This window comes from Lissotriton helveticus, chromosome 1_1, assembly GCF_964261635.1.
Source record: "Lissotriton helveticus chromosome 1_1, aLisHel1.1, whole genome shotgun sequence".
Classification (NCBI taxonomy): Eukaryota; Metazoa; Chordata; class Amphibia; order Caudata; family Salamandridae; genus Lissotriton; species Lissotriton helveticus.
Window position 1 is genome coordinate 1,936,161,978 of NC_136057.1, and position 21,024 is coordinate 1,936,183,001.

Consider the following 21,024-nt stretch of genomic DNA (forward strand, 5'->3'; position numbering starts at 1 on the left):
ATCCAACAGGTGTCTCTCTTGGTCAGCCTCCACTCAATAACTGAAGACACAGGCTTCCAAGAGACCAAGATTCTACGTTGCTAGGTGATAGACAATATGAAAAATGCATGTTTGACTGTACACTTAAGAAATGAATAGAAGTAAAATACAACACTAATGTCTTATGGTGTCACCAGGAACCCTCAGTGGTAATATTCAACAATATTACACAATTATCTGAGTGGAAAAAAATGTTAAAGTGAGTGTATAGTTGTGTTGAATGAGACATGAGCTAACGTTAAAAAATCCCAAAACCACTGGAAATAAACTATAACTTCTGACCCCATCAGGCACCGACCTTTGGGGACCCCCCCCCCCTCCGCATAAACACCCAACTCACTTTCTTGTCCCTTTTTCCCCCCTAATGTTAACAAGTCATAAGTGATGTAAAATGTGAGGTCTTAAGCAGTGCATGATGGGATGGACGTTATAGTTTATGATTAAACTATAACCAGTGGTGTAAGAAATTGGATGATTATTCGGGTTGTGTGACTACCCACTTGAAGGAACAATCACAAACCTTGTCAGTCACTAAACTAACCAGAACTCACAGAGGCTTAACTTAGGGTAATGTGTAAAGCATTTATGCTGAAACAAACTGCAAAAAAGTCACAATGCAAATAAAAATTGTAATCAACAGCAATACCAATGGACACATTCAATAAGGGCAACCGAGATATGAATTTGTAAAGTTTTAAGCAGCACCAGCACCAAAAAGCACAAAGCGCCAGTGATAGTTTTTTTTTTTTTTTTTGAAAACCTTTATTTGCATCAACAGGATAGACATGCGTGGGCCCACAACCAATCCGGCCGGCCACAAATCAAAAAATGATCAAAAGTCAAAATAAGCGACACAAGGCCAGCTGGCAGGCAGGCAAACATATTTAAAACAATGCTAAGGAAAGGACAAGCGACATTAACGGCCCAATATCAGGATCAATGAGGTCCATTTTATAATAAGGGACAAGGCTCATGGCAGATTCATAAAATACGGGAAAAACAATAAACAGAAATACACCCGCGCCAAAATGGGAAGAGGAGGGGGGGGGAGGAGGACGTGAAGACACGAGTCGGTCGTAGCACAAATCAAACGCAAAATATAGTAGATAAGCATACAAGTACTACCAGCATCTCATGCCCCCCACCCAATAACACGCTAACAAAGGCAAGGGGAGCAGATAAACTGCACGATCGAAACCTACTCGCCATACGAGCCTGGGGAAAAAAGGGGGGGGGGAGGGGAGGGGAGGGAAGGGGAGGGGGGAGGGAAAGGGGAAAAAAATAGGGGGGAAACAGAGGGGAGGAAACCAATAAGGGCAAGAACAGGGAAAGGGGAAGAAGGAGGAACAAAGAAAAAGAAATATAAAAGGAGAAACACAATCGTGCAAGATGGGCGCCACCCCGGGCCAGGCATCCCGCGGCTAATAATACAGAAGAAAGTAGAGAGCTGGCGAGAAGAAAGGTATGGCAGTCGCGACGGAGCATTGAAACTGCTAAAAGTGGCATAGCGACAGACCCCAACCCACTCATGCCAGAGAAGCGAGGACAGAAGCGGCACCGCTATTAAGGGATAGAAAAGGGCCATAGAACCAAAAAAGAAACATCTGAAAGACCCCGCCCACCCGTCCCACCCCGCACCCCTGCAGAAGGCTACGGCCTACCCTCCAAACAGCGTGCCTGTCGCCCTAATCCGAAACCCGAAATGTAGGAAAGAAAGAAAGTAGAATAAGGAGACAAAAAGGAGGAGAGGGAATATGAAACAAAAAATAAGATGTGAGGGAGGAGCCAGAGGATATGAACAAACACACTCGGCTACGACCCTCCCCTGACCAGCAAATGAATAATTATCAAATCAGTACTACACCTTCACATACAGCAAAAACCCGCAGGGGGGGGGGAGGGGGAAATTTTAACGTTTCACAATGTCGAGAGTACAAGCGTCAGTGCAACGGACAGGTAAACCAGCAGTCTATCAGTGGTGTGCAACTTACCCCCAGCCCTTCCTAATCACGAAACCAACCCAATAAAGGATGACATGGAGCGGACCACCCAGCACAGAATAATCGTAATGTTGACCAGGGTTACGGCAGTGATGTAGATTAGGGAGAGCCACCATACTAATGGAATACAAAAAGTCAATGAAGCAAGTCAATTGTAGCAGCAACGACAGGGCAAGCAAAAGCAAGCCGGAGTCCAGTTTCGCAGTTCGACAATGCAAAGGTACCCCACCAGGACAAAAGCTCGAATCCATCGAAGCGGGAGCAAACAGCGGTCCACCATCGTTCCCAGTTGTCCGGGAAGGAGCAGATCTCCGCGTCGTGTGCCAGTCCTCGAAGTCCGGGCGGTGAGAAAGCGGAGGTTCAAAAGCCACCGGCCCATCAAGCGGCCGAAGAACAGCGGTAGCAACTCCTGGCGCAGCCGATGGGGGCAAAGCAATGGAGGCATTAGGACGATAGGGGTGCATGAAAGAGCGGCGACCCAAAATGGCGGCGGGCCGCATGGGGTCGGTAGAAGCACCGGGGGCCAAGACAGCGTACAAGGACATCAAGGCGTCCAGGACATCTCCGAGCGTGGGCGCTCGAGCACACGCCCAGGCCTCCGCGCAATCCGGCCAGCAAGGTTCGTCGGTGCAGAGCGGATCACCCCCCACGTTGTTGGTAGCCACTTTGTGAGTTTCGCCGCCCCGCACTCCACCGTGGGCCCCCAAACAGTTCCCAAATGTAGGACTTTACAGACCTCCGGAGGTTCCCAACAACGGCCTCACCGGCATAGAACGGCAGGCGCTCAATGGGGGGGGGGCCCCCTCCGAACAGTGGCGGGCCCCACAAGCGAGAGCCAGGCGCGGGGTCCAGGGCTGCCGGACAGAACAAAGGCGAAGGGACCCCTTCACACAGTCAGCCCCCAACACATCTCGTCCCCCTCCAGCCGCACGGTCCACAAATCGGGGCCGGTTCAGGATCGCCGGGGCATACACACAACGGCTCCCACCAGTGGCTCACTCTCGCGGCCGGGGCCGGCAATCTCCGCACCGCCGGTCGGGTCCCACAGGCGAGGTCCCGCTCTCGAGCGCCCGGAGGCCCCAATCCCACCGAGGGCACAACCGCGGACCCACAGCACGCAGGAGCCTCCGGACCAGACGGTGAGTAAGAGTGGGTCGTTAAATTCCAAAATCTGTAGTGAAGTATCGTCGCAGTACAGGATATATTGCAGGATATTCGAGGTTGGCCGGAGGGCCGACGGAGCCGAGCTAAAAGGCGGCCATCACGCTCTCGAGCTAGGCTCCTCCCCCCGCCAGTGATAGTTAATGGTGGCATTAAAGAGGGACTTAGGCACAGTTTGAGGCTGACTTTGATAAATTGCATGTCTGATACACCAACCAGGTTCAACCTGGTCAAAGATTTGACTTTCTGACGTAGTCCTTTAAGTCCCAATCCACCACAGGAGTACACTTCTAAACCCCCCCAGGGGAAGCACTTAAAGACTCACAAAGTAACCAACAACAGGGTCCTGTCCAGCTTCATATTCTACAGAGTTTTGATGAGACCTCTGTACCCATTCAGGTCAGTCTGTTGTTTGCTCCTGGGAGGCATGTTAACCTTTTCAAGTCTAATTATTGGGTTGAAGAAAGTGGAGCACTAGTGAAACCTCCAGGAATTTTGTACAGGGAAAGGAACATGATAACGGTAGATTTCTATATATCCCACTTTTAAATAGTATGCACCCTGCCTTTTGGACTAATAGGCCTAGGCACAAGTGACCTATTCGTTTTTAAATGGAAAGATTTTACCTGTCAAAGGGGTTTATTTTGGCAGGTTGATTTCCAGTTTTTACACTGCAACAGTCAGGCTACAATGGTAGACCTGTAATGATGTTTGCACTGCCACTGTAGTGGATGGCACAATAAGTGCTGCTGTCCACTAGCGGCATTTAACCTCCAGGCCCTGGTACACTTTGTATCATGTACTACGAACTTATAGGCAAGCTAAATATGGAATTACGAGTATGCAAATTCAACCAAGTTTAAGGGGGGGGGGGGGGACAGGCACTTTAATAACGTTGGAAGGGGAATTATGGACAGAGTTCTTGAATTGGCAAAAATATAGGGTCCAGTAAAAGGGGAAAATCTGGGATAACTACGCTGAAATTGAAGATTTTCTACAGTGTATTTCAGTGTTTTTTGGGGTTTATTTTAGTGTTGGCTCGTGTCTCATGCTAACATCTAACCATAACTTCCCTTTTTGTTTTTTTTTGGCGAATTACTGGAGATTAAAAAAAAAAAAAAAAAATTATCGTAAGTTAGTCTTCGAACCTAATCTAACTAGAACGCCACCTTAACCTTTGTTTTTTCAGTGATTTGTTTTTTTCCAATCATATTCTAAATTGGGTTAACCTAACCTCTTGCATGCAGCCATCTCTTTCTGCACACAGTTGCGCCTGTGCTCAACTCTTCATTCAGCCGGCTGAGTCTTGTAATGGCCTCCGCAACACTTTCTTGTGGTGTGGGACCTGGCTAGTCAGTTTACAAGGTACCGTCCCTGGGTAGCAACGTACCCCATTGTATGGTGAAATGGCTCCCTCAGCTAATGGTAGTCCTGCAGTACATAACGATCCAGATTTCACTACATTTTCGAGGAGATTAACCCCTTCATGACAACCCTGGGCACTACTTTAAACAGAGATTTCTCAAACTACTGAACAAATTTACACCAACTAAATGAAAATATGCGTTCTGAGTAGAGTTCCAACATTCTGCTACATTTGGTGTACTTCTCTTCCTCCTTTTCTCTGTATCGGCGCGCAAAGGTTCATATGCAAATTAAAATGGGAAATCGATGTTCTGGGGATCCTCCGGCTTGGTTCTTGGCCCCTACTTGACGGATCAGTGCGAAACTTCCATGAAGGAGGCGAGAAACTTTTCTTGAACATTTTTCTTGCAAAATTGTTAAATGGCATTCCAGTTATAAAGATCCAAAAATATCTTTGCTATGGCTAGCCAGACCTAACTATAACTACACTGGTGATAGTACCACCGGTGCATGTGACTGGCCCGGTTAGCAGGGCGGGTAACCTGTGCCTGCTCCCCCTTGGTGAAGCACCAACTTACTTATACCAAAGCTTTTCAAAATAGCGCCTGCAGCGTGAACGTATGGCGGACACACTACTGGTGAGTCAAAGGCAGGCCTGCCTGTGCCCATCTGTGACCAGTTCCAGGTATCCTGCATCATTTACCATCAAGGTAAGTGCCAGCTATTCTCCATGTACTTATGCCATCTGAATTACCAACGCCGACTTCTGGCCTTCTCCGCCGCATACCCACTTACCACAGTTGGACTTTCTAGTTGCTTCCTCAGCTGCTTTTTACACAACATTTGAACCTCTTCAGTGGCCTCTGCACCTCAGTGGACTTCCTCTGTGGCTGAAGACTCCTTCCATTTGCTTAGCAGTTCCACCTCAGTTCTTATGCATGGGCCTGACCTTTAGCCCCAAGATCCGTCAATCACTTCTGTATGTACATTAGCGCATGCTGTCTAAGCTCGCCAGCTATATAAAGTCAACGTTAATAATCTGCCCACCCTAGGTGGCACATAAATATACTGCCCACCGGGATGCGGAAGGATTATGGCGCAAAATTTACCTAGCTCATCCTACCTTTTGCCCTAAAGTATATCAATGTATTGGCACTTGGTGACTTTACTCTGCACTTAAACAACCCTTGTGATTCTGAAGCTTGCCGTCTTCTTGAGAACCTAAACACTACCATCCGCACCCAATTTGTGACCAGCCAGACACTCAGCACTGGTTATTTGCTAGACCGACTCTTCTGTAGTTTCAATAGCATCAGTATTGCGTATAACCTACATTGCGTATAACCTCCCAGTGACCTGGTCAGATTACCACTGTATAGTTTTCAATATCCGAATACCCCATATCACTTCAGCAGCCAACACATCTTCCACACTTCACACCAGATCTTTGCGATTAGTCACCAAAGATAGCCTGGAAACAGCTGTGACCACTTCTCCCCCTGATCGTACTACTGAGAATACATTTGGCGCCACCAACTTTAATAGCTGGATTGTAAGCTCCCTGGATGACATTGCCCCCTTTGGCGAACTGGTACACAGAGGATCTTAAGACACCACAAACATCATTCCAAGCACTTGCTTGGAGACGCTCTCACCTAGATCATGACAGACACTGTAAGTTTGCACTAAAGAGCTACAACAAAAATATCTGCATATGCAGACACAATTCTTTTATTGCCTATATCCACCTAAGTTCTAACTTCTCTAAACAGATCTTTGCCACTGTCAAATAATTCTCCTAACCTGCTCCAAGATTGAAACCAGTTGGTTCTCAGCCAATCTTTGCTTCTCTCTTGCTGATTTCTTTTCAAATAAATCAATAACCTATACACCAACTTCAACCCATAACCTCCACTAAGCGATCTTCCCTTCACAAGCCTTCCATCTGTCTCTGCTGCTAAAGCTGTTTGCCCTACTTCACCCCAGTCAGCTTGGAAAACGTCATTAATACCATACTCTTCATCAAATCTGGTTTGCCCGATGAAAGTGCTTAATGTGAGCTAGTGTTTGGCACCGGCACTTAATTCTCAACACTGACAATTGTGAAAATCCACCACATGGTTTCTCTGTACATTTATTTCTGAGGTGGTCACATCAGGGTGTTTAGAAATTCAACATATAATTAAAAAATAAAAACTTTAGCACGTTTAGGCCATTTTTACAGCTTTTGATGGCTTGGAACAGACCTAATTAATACACTTGAAGGAGTGTGATGATAAGTAGTTGTAACAGGCATTTTGCAGCGTTGACCGTGGCAACGAGTGGGGCTAGCTGCAGTAAACATCCTGAGAAAGATCTTGGGCCATGACACATACTTTTTTGTTTCTTTCTTCAAGTTAATCACTGCCCGCCAACCTCTGCCCTCATCACATCTTCATCTTGTCATTTGGCTGCAGGTCTGGCACTAACTACTCTCTATTCAATCAGTCACTTACTGCTGCTGCCTACCTCGCAGGTTGGAAGCGTGCCAAAGTCCTACCCTTCCTGAAGAAACCTACTGCAGACCCCACTGATTTTGTTTAACTTCTAGCCACTCTTGTTGCAGCCATATCCTGCCAGGGTCCTAGAAAAACTAGTTAATGCCCAACTATCTAGTAACTAATCAGATTCTTGACCCCTCACGGTCTGGGTTAGCAGCTGCTTTCTATTGGCTAGGATATATATCAATAATCAATATTGTATTTTCATTAAACATAATTCATATGTAGGCGAGAGAGCATACAGTTGAACACGTTATTTATCAAAGTCAGTTCCATGCCTTATGTTCTTATGTTGTATTAAAAAAATCCTTGGTATACAAAAAGTTTATTGGTATACAATCCATGCTTAAAGGTTGCTCAGATAGGTGCATAAGGAGATAAGGAGGTGCTCGTAGAAGTACTCAAGTGATGTGAAAGGAATAAAAAGGGTGACTGAAAATTATAGACCAGAAATTAAGAACAATGTAGCAGAACACCTCAGTAACTTCGGAATGCCTGTCAAGAGAAGGGTCTCGCATATTGATTAAGTTTATCCATATAAGAAAAAAAAGGCTGATTTTTATCAAGGCACGTCTTTATTTAGGATGATGTGAAAAAAGATCCAATCTCTTAGTTATATCATTGACTTTTCGGCCCAGGTATAAGATGTGGCAATTAAGGACCTAGCAAACGGGTCTTCATCGGGGCGAAAATAAAGCAACCTTCAGTGGCATTGGAGAAAACGCACATGCCCCTAATATGTAGATGTGCTGCTGGACTCCTTATCTTGGTCTCCCGTAGGTTTGGGTCAACAAATCAGAATAACGCCTCTTATCAGTGATTATTGATCTATATCCTAGCCAATAGGACCTTTTGTTTTTATGTATTGAATTGTACCCAGATCCTTTGGCCGTTGGGATTACCACATTAGTTTGTAATAGGCACTACCTTCAGCACAGAGGCTGCTCTTATTGCTTAAATGGACGAAATGCACCACATTCTGGACTAGGGAGCTTCTACCCATATATCAGCAGCTTTTGCCAGGGTATCTTGCACTATGCTACTCAGACGCCTTCTCTGCTTTGGTATTGATCTCACTGCCCTTAACCGCATGCGCGCTGTGGCGATTTTCACGCTACGCGGCTTCTTTCAAAAAGCCGCGTTACATGACGAGCTCAGCTCGTCATCAGCGTGCGAGCGGCGCAACTGATGACGAGCTGAGCTTGTCATCAGCGCCGAAGGGGTTAAATGGCTTCAGTGTTTCCTGGCAGACCGCACCTAATCAGTATGCCTTGCCCCTCTTCAGTCCCACTCTTCGAAAGTCAACTGTGGATTCCCTCATGGGTCTTCTCTGAGCCCTACTTTCTTTAATGTTTATCTGTTTCTTTTTGCCACAGTCATCTTCAATATTTGTATGCTAGAGGTTACCAGGTGGACGACAAAAGCTGCCTAAAACTGAATGTAGAAAAGACTGGGATGGTTCTTTGGGAAATAACACTGCACACCAGAGATTGATGGTCCTGAGAACTGGGTATTACTTCGACCCCAGTCACATCAGCAAAGAATCTTGGAATCATAGCTGTCAATTTACTATGGTCGATTAAACCACAACTGTTCTAGCCACTTAGTTTGGCTTTCTTAAACTTATTCATAAAACCTTCTCTTGGCTGCCCATTTTCATACACAACATTGTCACACAACCCCTGAGGCCTGACTGGTATTGAACCTCCCTGCACACTGGTCGATTACCAGTCATCTTCAGGGCCTTCACTGGCTCCTGGTGCGCAAACATGCTAACTTCAAGTTTCTGTGTCATACCTTTAGACCTCTCAACACCATCTGCCCTAGCTAAATTAACAAAGAAGTAGCTCTTCTCAGGTCTCGGTGACACTAGGCTCCTTCGTTCCGTGAATAGTGGGATGCTCCTTTTTAGGTTGAAGCCTACAAGACAGTTCAGCTACTGATTGCGAAAAGACTTCCTGTGGGCATTCTGAAAGTTTCCCTGGGAATGCATTCTGCCCATTGTGCACCATTGGCTTTGTGACTCACATATTCTGGCTATCTAGTTGCTGGCTTTATTTGTTATCGGCTGTCCAGCATGTCTTTGTCCCTCAGAGGAGCAAAGCTGTTTCACCATCGCTCCTTGTAGGCCTTTTCATTTTCTTCTTATCTTGTCACATTTGCTGTGCGTTCAAAGACCGAAGTCAGATGTCAGCCTCTGTCTTGCAAGGAAGCTTGGGGGTTTACTTTTGGGTACTAGAAAAGAAAGGTTTTTTTTCTAGCACACATCACATTTTAAATGTCTAAGTGAATGTGCAAATATTTCTGAATGCATCGAAATTGGGAAAGCACAAATGAAGCCCTTTTTTGTAATTCTGAAATGTGGTGAAAACAAATATTTTAGTACAATCAAAACAAATCTGTACACGAGGTGATACCATTTCCACACAATATTATTTGTGCACTGTATAGTTAAAACTATATGTGCAAATGCAATGGTCATTTCAATTTCAATCTCTCTCTCTCTCTCTCTCTCTCTCTCTCTCTCTCTCTCTCTCTACATTGTTGAATTAAAACTTGTCTTTATTCATAACATTGCACAGACATCACTTTGCATTTTTGCCATATACATGTTTTTTTGCACTCTGCCCCCACTCTAACCTACATTGGATGACTTAAAAACACCACACGCTCCTCTTCTGTGGGGGAGTTGTAGCTCACCCTGGGTACCTTGTGGTCCCAGTGTGCTAGAGGGAACCCAATGATGAAGCATGTCACCTTAGGGTGAGTGAGGGTTCTCGTCTTAAACACATGTTGCGTTTGACCTTCCACCCCCATAACTAACATTGTGTGAGCTGTGTAGATACACCATCCGGTTACCTGTTTTATGAGTTCTGTTTAAAAATAAACCCAAAAAAAACCACCTATTTTTCCACCGGATCAATGTGTGCAACAATACTTGCCAGAGTTATTAACAAGAAGAATGGAAAAGTATAATGAAGGGAAGAAACAGAATCTTGGCAGCGACAGGTGGTGGAACCCATCCCATAGATCAAGTATATAAATCTTCTAGGGCCTGGCCATCAAGAATCCAGTATGTGAGTTGCAGGACGGTCGGTGGAGCACCCACCTCCTCTCTCAAACAGACTATTGTTTTTGCCCCATTTTGTTTTGTTTTTATTTTACAATCCGGTCTGAGGGTTATCCCTGCTCTCTGGGTTTGACGCGGAGGTAGTGTGATTCTGTGTTGAGCCCACTTCCCTTACATTCTGATCTATCGCTGGCTTAATCTCTCCAGCATGTGCCCCCATTTCTCCCGATCCCCCTCCGCATGCTCGTCCCCTCCACCGCTCTCAGGCGGCACTCCTCCACCATGCCCCACTCCCGCATGTCTGCCCTCCATTTGTCTAGGCTGGTGGGGTGGTGTGATTCCAATGTATTGCAAAACAACGCTTAGCTAGAACTAGTCATAGGAGTGCAAGTTTGTGTCGCATGCGGGTTTCCTTTTTTGGTGTTGGAAAGTCACCTAGTAAGCACTGTTGTTGAGAGCCTCCACTCACACTGCTGTGGTTGTACGGAGCACCTGGATCACTTGGTGCCAATGTGTTTGTAGGCGAACGCAACACCAGATCAAATGAATAAATGTGACGGGCTCCATACCTCATCTTGGGCACGCCGAGGAGTGCCCTGGGGTAAAACGTGCCAATCTCTGAGGTGTGGGGTATGTGCGGTGTAGGTAGTGGAACTGAGTGAGTTTGAACCTAGCATTACTGGCTACCTCGCGCACCTGTGCCAAAGCCCTGGTACATTCACCCTCAGTGAGTGGGGATGGTAAGTCTGCCTCCCTTCTGTCTTTTACTGTCGACGTCTCGACCATGTGATCTTCTTTTAGGGCTTTGTATATGTGTGAAATTAGCCCTTTGGTGGAGCCGGATCGAGCAGCAGTGCCAACATGTGGGGCGCATTTGGCTCATCTGGAAACAAGGTCCAGATTTTGCAGACCATGCGTGAGATTTTTGCATGATGTAAGAAATGTCCGTCTGGCACGTGGAACCATTCTCTTACCTCATCGAACGTTAGGTCCCATTCAGATACATATCCCCTGCAGTTGTGCACCCCCCCTCATACCACCTTGTGAGGTACATGACTGACTGGATTCGATGAAAGCCTTGTAGCCATTGAAGTGGGAGCGCACTAGCGTAAGGAGCCCTGCGAAGGACCAGGGTAACTGCCTGCTCCTAGGCCTCCGCTGCCCTCCATATTATGTGTGGGCAGCCCTTAGGAGCTTGAGAGCCCATCATAAGGTATCTCAGCAGTTTTGTCCCACTACTCCATTCCGCCAGTAACTCTTTTTCAACAGTGCACCCCCCTGTGCTCCACTGTGCAGCATATTGTAGTATTCCCGTAAAATAGTGAAGTCTGGTAGCCCCAGTTCCCCCGAGTCCATGTCTAACTTTAGTATCTCGAGTTTCACCCTGCTGCGTCCCCCGGCTCATACCAATAAGATTAGGAGACTGTTCACGGTATCAAAGGTGAACTTTGAGATGCTACAGAATGAGTTCTGTAGTGCATAGAGACAACAGGGGAGCATCACCATCCTTGCCATGGCTACCCTTCCGAAAACCGAAAGGGTGAGTTTATTCCAAAATCAGGTTGACTCTTTCAGGCCTGTTATGAACCTTCCCATATTCAATGCATATTGAGCTTCGGGCTGATAAGCTACCTGTATACCCAGATAGTGAAAATGATCACTTTCCCTGCTGAACTCCACCTCGGGGAGGTCTCGCGTGTCTCCCCGCACGTGGGCCACCAATGTAAATATAACTGACTTACGGTGGTTGACGGTCAAGCCAGACGCCGATCCGAACAAGGGCAGCACATCTGGGAGCACTATAATTTCCCTTTCCGGCTGGTGGATGTACAGGAGTGCTTCGTCTGCGTATAAGGAAAGTACATGGGTACGGCCATCGATGGCTTTACGCTACTGATCCTTATCTTGCCTCAGCCTGATCGCCAGTGGCTCCATTGCATGAGTGAATAGGAGTGGAGATAAGGGGGGGACCCCTATCGAGTGCCCCTCTTGATATTCAGCGCCTCCGATATTAGACCTCCATCTCGCACTCAAGCTCTCGGCTGATGGTAAAGTAGTCTAACCCAGGTCATGTATTCTTTGACTAATCCCATTCTTCTCAGGACCTCCCTCAGATACTCCCAGCGCAGAGTGTCAAATGCTTTCTCGATATCTAGAGTGACTTCTGCCGCCCGGATCTCGCTTTCGGCTACTGAGTGAAAGACGTGTGAGAGGCGATGTATGTCCATATGTGTTCCTCTTCCCAGCATGAACCCGCATTGGTCTTCATGAACCAGGTGGGTCACCAACTTACCCAAGCACACAGCCAGAACCTTAGCAAGTAGTTCAGCATCTATGCCCAACATTGACATGGGTCTGTATGAGCCCTGGTCGCATGGGTCTCTGCCTGGGTAAGGGAGCATGACGATCTGTGCCTCTCTCATAAGTTGTGGTAAAGTTCTCACTTGTTTGGTCTCCTGCATAGTTTCCAGAAGACGGGGAAGTAATAAATCAGCATATGTCTGATAAAATTCCACTGAGATGCCATTGGTGCCTGAGGACTTACAACAAGTCACGCTTTGTAGAGCCTCCCACAGTTCATCCAATTGGAGTGCTGCATCTAGTTCTGCCGCCTGTTCCTCTGTGAGGCGGGGAAAGGGCACACCAGCCAGGAAATCCCAATCCTCGGATGGGGTAGGCTCCGGGGTCTCCCGGTATATCTCGGCTAAATGGCCAAACAGCATGGAGTTAACTCCGGCCTACGTGTTAGCCGTGGTACCATCCGGGTACTTTAGTGTCAGTATAAGTGGAGGGGGGATGCTCCCGTTTCATCAACCATGCTAATAACATCCCAGATTTGTCACCTTCCCTGTGGAGTAACTGGCGATAATCTTGCAGTCCAGTCTGTCACATAGCTCACCAACTTGGAGCTGTGCCTGCAAGATGGAGTTGCAACCTGGTTCTGGTGCCTGCCTCGCATGCTGGAATTTAGTCAGCCTGTCATCAGCGTAAGTCAATTCCCGTTCTAGTTGTCTCCTTGTTCCCCCTCAATTCTAGATAAGCATTCTCCACCGGTGACTACTTTGAGTGTGTCCCATTCCACTCACCTATTGTTTGTGGTCAACCAGTCTGTGTCAAAGAATCATGCAATAACTTCTCTAAGCTGTTCTCTGAATATCCTGTCACGGAGGGCTTCTGGATGTAAACGCCACAGTGGGACCCTCGGCCTACTGCACTCCGGCCCCCTCTTCAATAATACTGGAGCATGATCTGATAGGAAGTGGCCCAATAATTTGGTCTGTGTCGCGGCTCCACAGGCCTCCTCAGAGAGCAAGAAGCTGTCCAGCCTACTTGAGCCCTCACGTGATGGCACTTAGCAACTGTACCCCTATATGCCCATGTGTTTTGCATGCCAAATGCGCCAGGTCCAAGGATACCGTCTTGGCGTACAACCACTTGTTGTGTTGAGTACCAGGCTCTTCATGATCTCCTGCCCCGGCCACTGTTCTTTCTTGTGTTGCCACCTAGAGTCTCCCGCATCACGTCCCCTCGGTGCAGGATCCTCCCTTCCCCAAGCACCTCCAGCCAATCCCACACGGCTTCCGGTAATGTAAAGAAGTGGGCACAATCTTTGTGGATAACCTTCAATTTTACTGGGTAGAGGAGCATGTACTGGAGGTTCATCGCCCTTAGTTTCTTTTTCACCCCTCCAAAGGATGCTCTTTGCTGTTGCACTAAGCATGTGTAAACCTGGGAAAATGCGAATTGCGTGATTTTCGAAGGCTGTGTCCCCCTCTCAACATGCCATCTAAAGGATTCAGTCCTGATCTCTATAGTTTAGGATCTTTGCAATGAGAGTTCTGGGATGGGCACCCTGGGGGGTTTGGGGGAGGGAGGACGGTGGCACCAGAACCTGGCGTGCCCTCTCGATTATGAATATTGTAGAAAGATCCGCTTTGGGGGATACCTCCTTGATCTATCTTTTAAGAAAGAGTTCTGGGTGTTTCCCTTCTGCACCCTCCGGAAATCTTACAAAGCGGAGATTACATCTTCGAGAGCGACCCTCCTTCTCTTCGGCCCAGCTTTCCAGAGCTGCTGATTTGGCGGTTAAGTCTGTTAGGGCTGCATTCAATGTGGAGACATCGGTTTGTAGCCTGTATGGCCACTCTGGAGCCTCTGTGGCCGCTAGAATTTGGTCTCCAGTGGGTTCTGACGGTGCATTGTCATTCTACAGTAGTGGCGCATTTGTGGTATCTGGTTTTGTGGTGTCTCTCTGTGCTGTGTAGTGATCCATTTTCATTTGTTTTGCCCCTCCCTGCAGCCTGTCTTTGCTCATGCTGGTGCTTTTCGGTTTGGCCGGTGGGCACGACTGGTTATCTTGTGGTTCTAAGATATCACTGCAGTTTGCGTGGTCTGCTATGTCAAGCGGTAGGCCCGCACCCAGAGCCATGTTTCCAGGCAGTCAGCTGTGTAGTTCAAAATGTCACACCGCAGTGGTTTCCTTCGATGTGCTGTTCTGGCACCAGCAATTGCCACTGTGTTTCTGAACTCGTGGGATGCCTACCTGCCCGCCTACCTTCCTCCTCTGTGGGCCTCCGTTGTGTGTGACCTCGCGGGGGTCGGTGTTACTCACAACCCCATTCCGTTGCTTTCCCCCCCCCCTTCCCCATCCCCCCTCTCCCCCTCTCCCTCTCCCCGCCTCCAGATGGGGCGACGTGCTCGGCCTGGGAGATTTTACGAAGCCTCCTCTGTGCTTCACTGTTGCACTGCATGCAGCGCAACCTGTCTGTGCCCGTACTCAGGTTCTCCAACTGCTCACCTCGTGGATTTCCGCATCCGGATCTGCCTTCAGCATGTCTCCCATATCTCGGCTTCACACAGTAGCATACTGGCCACGGTGCCCCAGTCACTCCCTCAGCAGCCCCGTGGGAGAAGGAGGCACTCCACGTGAGGTCCCGGCGCTATCTCTGCAGCAGGCCTCACCCACCGCAAGCCACCCCACCTCAAGCCACCCCACCTCTGATCAGAACCAACCCCAGTGGAGCGTGGGAGAGCTCCTCCGTCTGCAGCAGGGTTGATTGTGTCGGCCAACGCCTGGCCTCACCTGGCTTTTGTCTTTCTCCCTGGGCCTTACAGAGTGAATTTGTTTCGATTTTTGGGGAGGGAGTCCCACCCACACTCTCTTCCGTTCAGTCTCCCCTCTTGTCCCGACCTGGAGGCGTCAGGAGAGGCTCATAATGGCTGGATGGGCAGGATTGAGTTGGGTGTTTGATAGGCGGACTGCGAAGTTCCTCAAGCGGTGTCCGCTCTTGTCACCATCTTGGCCACGACCCCGTCATTTTCTTGTTGAACTACAGTTTATTTAGATTGTAAGGGTTTATTTACAGACCTCAACAAACTGACCGTATTTTGGAACTTGGTTATTAAATGTAGAAAATGAGCTTGTGTGGTGCCTTAATCTATTGTAATAATGAAAATCAAGATTTTTTATGCTTTGGCAAAAAATTCCACAGGTAATGGGTGGGGGAGCTCAGAGGTAGCTGACCTCAGGGTAGTGCTGGGGGCCATGTAGAAGTGTGGAAAATGGGGATAAAAATAGGAACAAAAAAAGGAGAAATATTAGTTGGCTATGTTAAAATCACATCACAGTTATAAAAATTGCGATCAAGAGGCCACATTTTATATTTGTAAAAAGATAATCATTTTGTCCCAAAAATCACAATTTTCATAAAAAAAAACTATGGTTGTTAAAAGACCTTTGTAGGATGTACAGGTAGGTGCTGCAGTCTGACCAAACATCAGCCTCTGACCAACACTTGCTGCACATGACTGAAGGATGTGCAGAGGAGGCTTTGCAATGGTGCATTCCACAACTCGCACTGCTTACCATGTTGTTTTCTTGATCGCTCTTTTGTTTTTGTACCATTGGTAAATTGGTGTTCGGAGCATGGACTGCGGCAGGTTTTGTGTGCATTAAGTAAAACTTATGTTTTGTATTGGTTTTTCGAATTTGAGGCAGAACCATAACTCATTTTTTAACTGTTTTCTTAAGTGAATTTCATAGTTTTTATTTATAATGCCCTTTATTTCCAACCCTTCTGCACAAGGCCATTGGTCGTACCCAGAGTGGTTTGGCCACTGGGTCTTGCCGTAGGCCAGGTCCTGAGCACAGCCGACCACTGGCGGGCAAGCCCTGCTCCTCATGGCCTTCAGCCATGCGCAGCAGGGGTTGGCTGCAGGGCCTAGCCTGTGACCAGGACTTGCAGCAAACCCACCGCTCATGGCTAGCTGATGCTCGGCACAACCTTTGCCGTCCAAAGCTGGCAATCATCCACTGTTGCTCAAAAGAGTTGGCCTATAACGTTTGGCCTTATTTATTATTGTAATTTATTTTGTAGATTCATGGACCCTAATTTGAAATTGTGGATTCAGGGCAAGCTTCATACCCGGGTACCGCAAACCCTAGACAAGCTTCTCTAACTCATGCTGCATCTTGGAGGTTCACCGTTCTGATTCTGTAACCAGGAATGGAAACACATAGGTCAGAAGCTTGCTTGTAGATGGGTTCGCGGAATCAGGACATGAAGCTTGCCTTAGATTTGCAATAACTTTTTTCGGAAACCTGAGATCGCCTACACCTAAAATGACTGCAATGGCCCTCTGTACCTATCCTGGTACAGATTACTTTGGTCACCATTTTAGGTGTTGGGTTTCTGTGAATCTCGAAAAGGATTTATGCATACTGTGACTTTTTTACCTTTTTTTTTATATTTACTTATTGGGGCATTTGAGGATTCCCTGCTATGCTATGATGTGGGTGTTCTTACCCTTCCCCTTCATGTATTTTTTTTCTTTCTTTTTAAGAATACTAGGATTATATTCCGAAACCTGAAATGACCGCTGCCAGAGGAATTTTTTCTAATGCATTAGCCAGTCCGATCACTCGGATCTGCATTGTCGGCTGAGTCAAACTTTATAGACAAATCAAAAAATGCCTTTTTAAAGGAAAGTGCCACTGAACCATAACTACCATGTTTTTTGTGTGTATGTGTGTGTAATTTCTTCAGATCCATTTATATAGATGGATCTGTTTTTGACAGCCATTGCTATGTTAAAGCATTCATTAAATATTATTTACCCACCAAAGCTTATAGAATGGGTCATCTCACTTTAGCCATTGGCTGTCACTGTGAATTACCACATTTTGTTAGGTACATCCCTCTGAAAAGTAGTTTACTGCCATGTCTGGTAGGCCAATTCCTCCTTTATTTTCTTATTTTCTATTTATTTTCGCAATTAGTCATTTTTGTGCACCACCTTTAAATGGCATACATGCCAACACACCCTATTCAGGCGGGAGACTCTAGTTTATTAAAGACAGAAATTGCGTTATTTTAGCTGCCTCCAGCCTGCAATTGCATTCACAAAAATGGAAATCAGTGGGGGAAATAAAGTCCCCCTTTTTTTAGGTCTCGCGTAGACAGCGCGCATGCGCTGCTCTAGGAGATGACCTTTAGAAATCGGTCTGCTCCTTTTCAAGTTCACTCGTGCTTGTGCTGGCATCCACCTTGCGGGAGTGAGCAGCGGCGTGCGTGCTAATTGGAAACATTTGGCTCTCGCGCTGCAGCTGCTCGCTCCCGCAAAGTGGTTGCCAGCAGAAGCACGAGTGTTTGTTTTTCTTTCCAGTGCTTGCTTCTCGGGCTGCCAACTGTTCTCTAAGGCGCACTTCAGATAAATGACGTGTAAGATGCCAGCGGCTCTTTTTTAGGTCGAAGCCTGCGATGGCTGCGCATGCACAGTCTCGCTGGCGCGATCTAGTGAGATTGAGGGAGATTCACTAGCGGGCTTTAAGCCCCGCCCCTCTTTCCCATTGGCCGGCATTACCGTTTAGGCTAAACGGTGGCCGGCTATTGGGAAAGAGCACTTTCTTTCCAAAAGTTTTCTCTCTTTGAGCCGTCCCACTTGGACTGGCTCACTGGACTTCCTCCCATCGCAAAAGGATCCTTATCTTTATGAGGCCATGTGTTTCGAACACATGGCCTCATAAAGACCAGCTCCGGCGCGATCTCTCCCTCCCCTTCTTTGCCTCTTCCACACACCACTGCGCTCGCTCTCCTCCCTTCTCCCCTTGGCTCCGCTATTCACCTCCTCTCCGTCCTCTCCTCCCTATATGTCTCTTCCCTCCTCCTTTTCCTCTTCTCCTGCCCACCCTCTCTTTCCTAACTCTCTCTGAAGCTCCCCCTTCTCATCCGGGCTCTTCCAGACCGTGGGGCTCCCCTCGGGGTTTCTTGTGCTCGTCTCCATTCTCCCTTGCTCTTCTACATGGCCGGCAGTCTTGGCTCCGGCTGTGGCTGCGGCACGCTCCTTCTGTTTGAGCGCTGGGGGCTGTGAGTTGCTTGAAGTCTGCTCTCTGGACCCCCTCCAGGGTTAGGCCGCTCCGACATTCTTGCGCTGGTCCCTGTGGGCCGGCTGCGGCCTCTGCCAGTAAGCGCTGTGCGTCAGTGCCCCAGCTGCCTCCTCGGTCCAGGCCCCGGCTGACTCCCTGGTACAGCCCTCGGCTGCCTCCTCGGTGCTGGCCTCTGTCCTCTCCCTGCCTGGCAGCGCTGTGCTCCTTGTTTAAATGAGGAATCCTGTACGACTCAAAACTTACATATTTATGTTTATACATGTGCATAAGGATGCCAAACCCAGTCACTTAAAACAAGAACTGGCTAAGCCAATATGTCCTGCTGTCATGGTATCACAAAAATTCAAAGGCATGCATCAATCCAGTTTACATTTATTAACACATTAAACCCAGCCCTATTTGATTTATCACTGCTGCTTTGGTTAGGCGCTGACTCCATCTAATGCAAAGATTAGGGGGTGATGTGGTACTCCTTGATCTACCACCCAGCTGGACCCCTGGGCCATCAACATGAAAGGTCGAACTCCAATCACAACAGTGGCTCGGGACAATCTAGAGCAAGTATTGCAACATTTTCTGGTACGGGTTATGGTTTCCAGTCTGGTCCACAACATCACAAAAAACCTATGATTCACTGAATTACTTGTACACTACATTCCATTGAGACGAGTATTGAAATAATTGAAAACTACAAGATATATTGAAAAGTCATATACATTTGTGTTGATATTTTGTAAAATCTAGAAAGGAGACACTACAGAACTTAGCATAAAGTTCCCAGATGACGTCAGATCCCCGAAGCACAGCTGGACTAATCCCGGGCTTTCCTTTTGCAAATCTTTGCTGCCAGGGGCAATTTGGCAACGGGTTCAAATAGACTAAACCAAGACTACAGGTCCCAGAATGCACTGATTTACTAAATCTAAGCCCTGAATGGGAAAAGTGGAATTCTGTTGATGCAGAGTCATCTCGTCACCAGGACATAGTCTTCTAATAATTCATGCAGTTGCTCTTCCCAACTAGTGAAGGCCTTCAGGTCATTCCGTTCTGCAAGCTGTGCTATGCAAGTACATCCATCCACCAATTCATTCATTCGTCCATCAGTTCATTCATTCATTCAATCATCCACCCATTCATTCAGTCGTCCAACAATTCATTCATTCAATTATCCATCAATTTTGTTCATTCATTCATTCATTCACTCATTAATCCTTTAATCAAGAGTTTGTCTGCACTTACTGCGATCCACGCCTTTGGGAAGCACAATCACAGAATTCACCGAAGCAATGATGCTTAAAATAGCCAAGACGACAGCCGTTTCCCCAGCCTTTATTGTTTTGGGTGAGTTCTCGCCACACGTCGGTGTTTGCTGTCCCCGCTTACTGAGTTCCAAAGGTAGCTCTCCAAGAGGAAACCAACCCGAGGGTGTCAGAGGAGAAAGCAGGCAGCCACGGAGGAGGGCTTCGGACCTCGGTGGCAGAACAAGTGTCTCTGTGGACGCCAGACGTCCTGTAACCCAAAGAACAAGAACCACTTCATGACCATCCCCCACGAAGACAGCTCGCTATGGAAACCGAGAGCAGTAGCAAAACACAGAGCAAAACTGTCACTGCACACAAAAACAGACACCCGTAACAAAAGGCTTCTATGGTTTACGTACAATGAGACAGCAGAACAAGCATTAAAAATGCAATAGGTCTTGCCTTTAATTAAGTTAACGCCATTTGCTTTGCTATACAATACCATTAGCAAAGCAAATGGCTTTAACTTCATTAAAGGCCTATTGCATTTTCAATGCTTGTTTATTCCCTCCCGCTAATTTCCTCGTTCCCCTCTGCATTTTCACCTCTTCTCACCCATTTGCCTCTTACTCCCCAATATATTTCCTCTATAACCTACAACCCACAATACTTGTTTATCCCCACCAGGACCTCCTATGGCTCCTCGTGACTGACCCGAGCCTTCACTTACGACTGCCCTGGTGTTCTCTGCGGTGCCCATAGGGCTGTACTCCAGGCTGCGACTTCTCTTCACCATAGTCAGTGAAGCCATGGTTCCAGGACTGACTGTTGCTGGTGCCTCTGTCCCTGGGGACCAGGGCACAAGTCCTAAAAAAAGAAGTGGGGGGATGCTGACATCACGACAGGAAGTGACGTCACGACAGGAAGTGACGTCACGAAAGGTGGCTTGCACCATCAGAGTACAACACTAGAAAATTCCCTCATGACCTATCTACTTTACATATTTGAACATAATTAATATCTTTTTCTTAAACCTTCAAAACACAACACGTATACTTTCTTTAATTATACTTTTTCTTGTTTTTTTACTTTATCATGATTTTTTTTCTTTTCTTTCAACCTCTTATATCATTTCGTCGCTGAGATTACCGGGTTGCTTGCTTTGAAGATTACATGTATGGGGAAAGAAAATTTGTTGCGATGAAAGGCTTGTGAAGAACTT

General features: G+C 47.1%; 1 protein-coding gene across 2 annotated transcripts in view; it reads left to right on the forward strand.

The window, feature by feature from the left end:
• The window catches only part of ACBD6 (acyl-CoA binding domain containing 6), a 395,397-nt gene that overhangs the window by 27,624 nt on the left and 346,749 nt on the right, over nucleotides 1–21,024 (forward strand). The window lies entirely within an intron of this gene.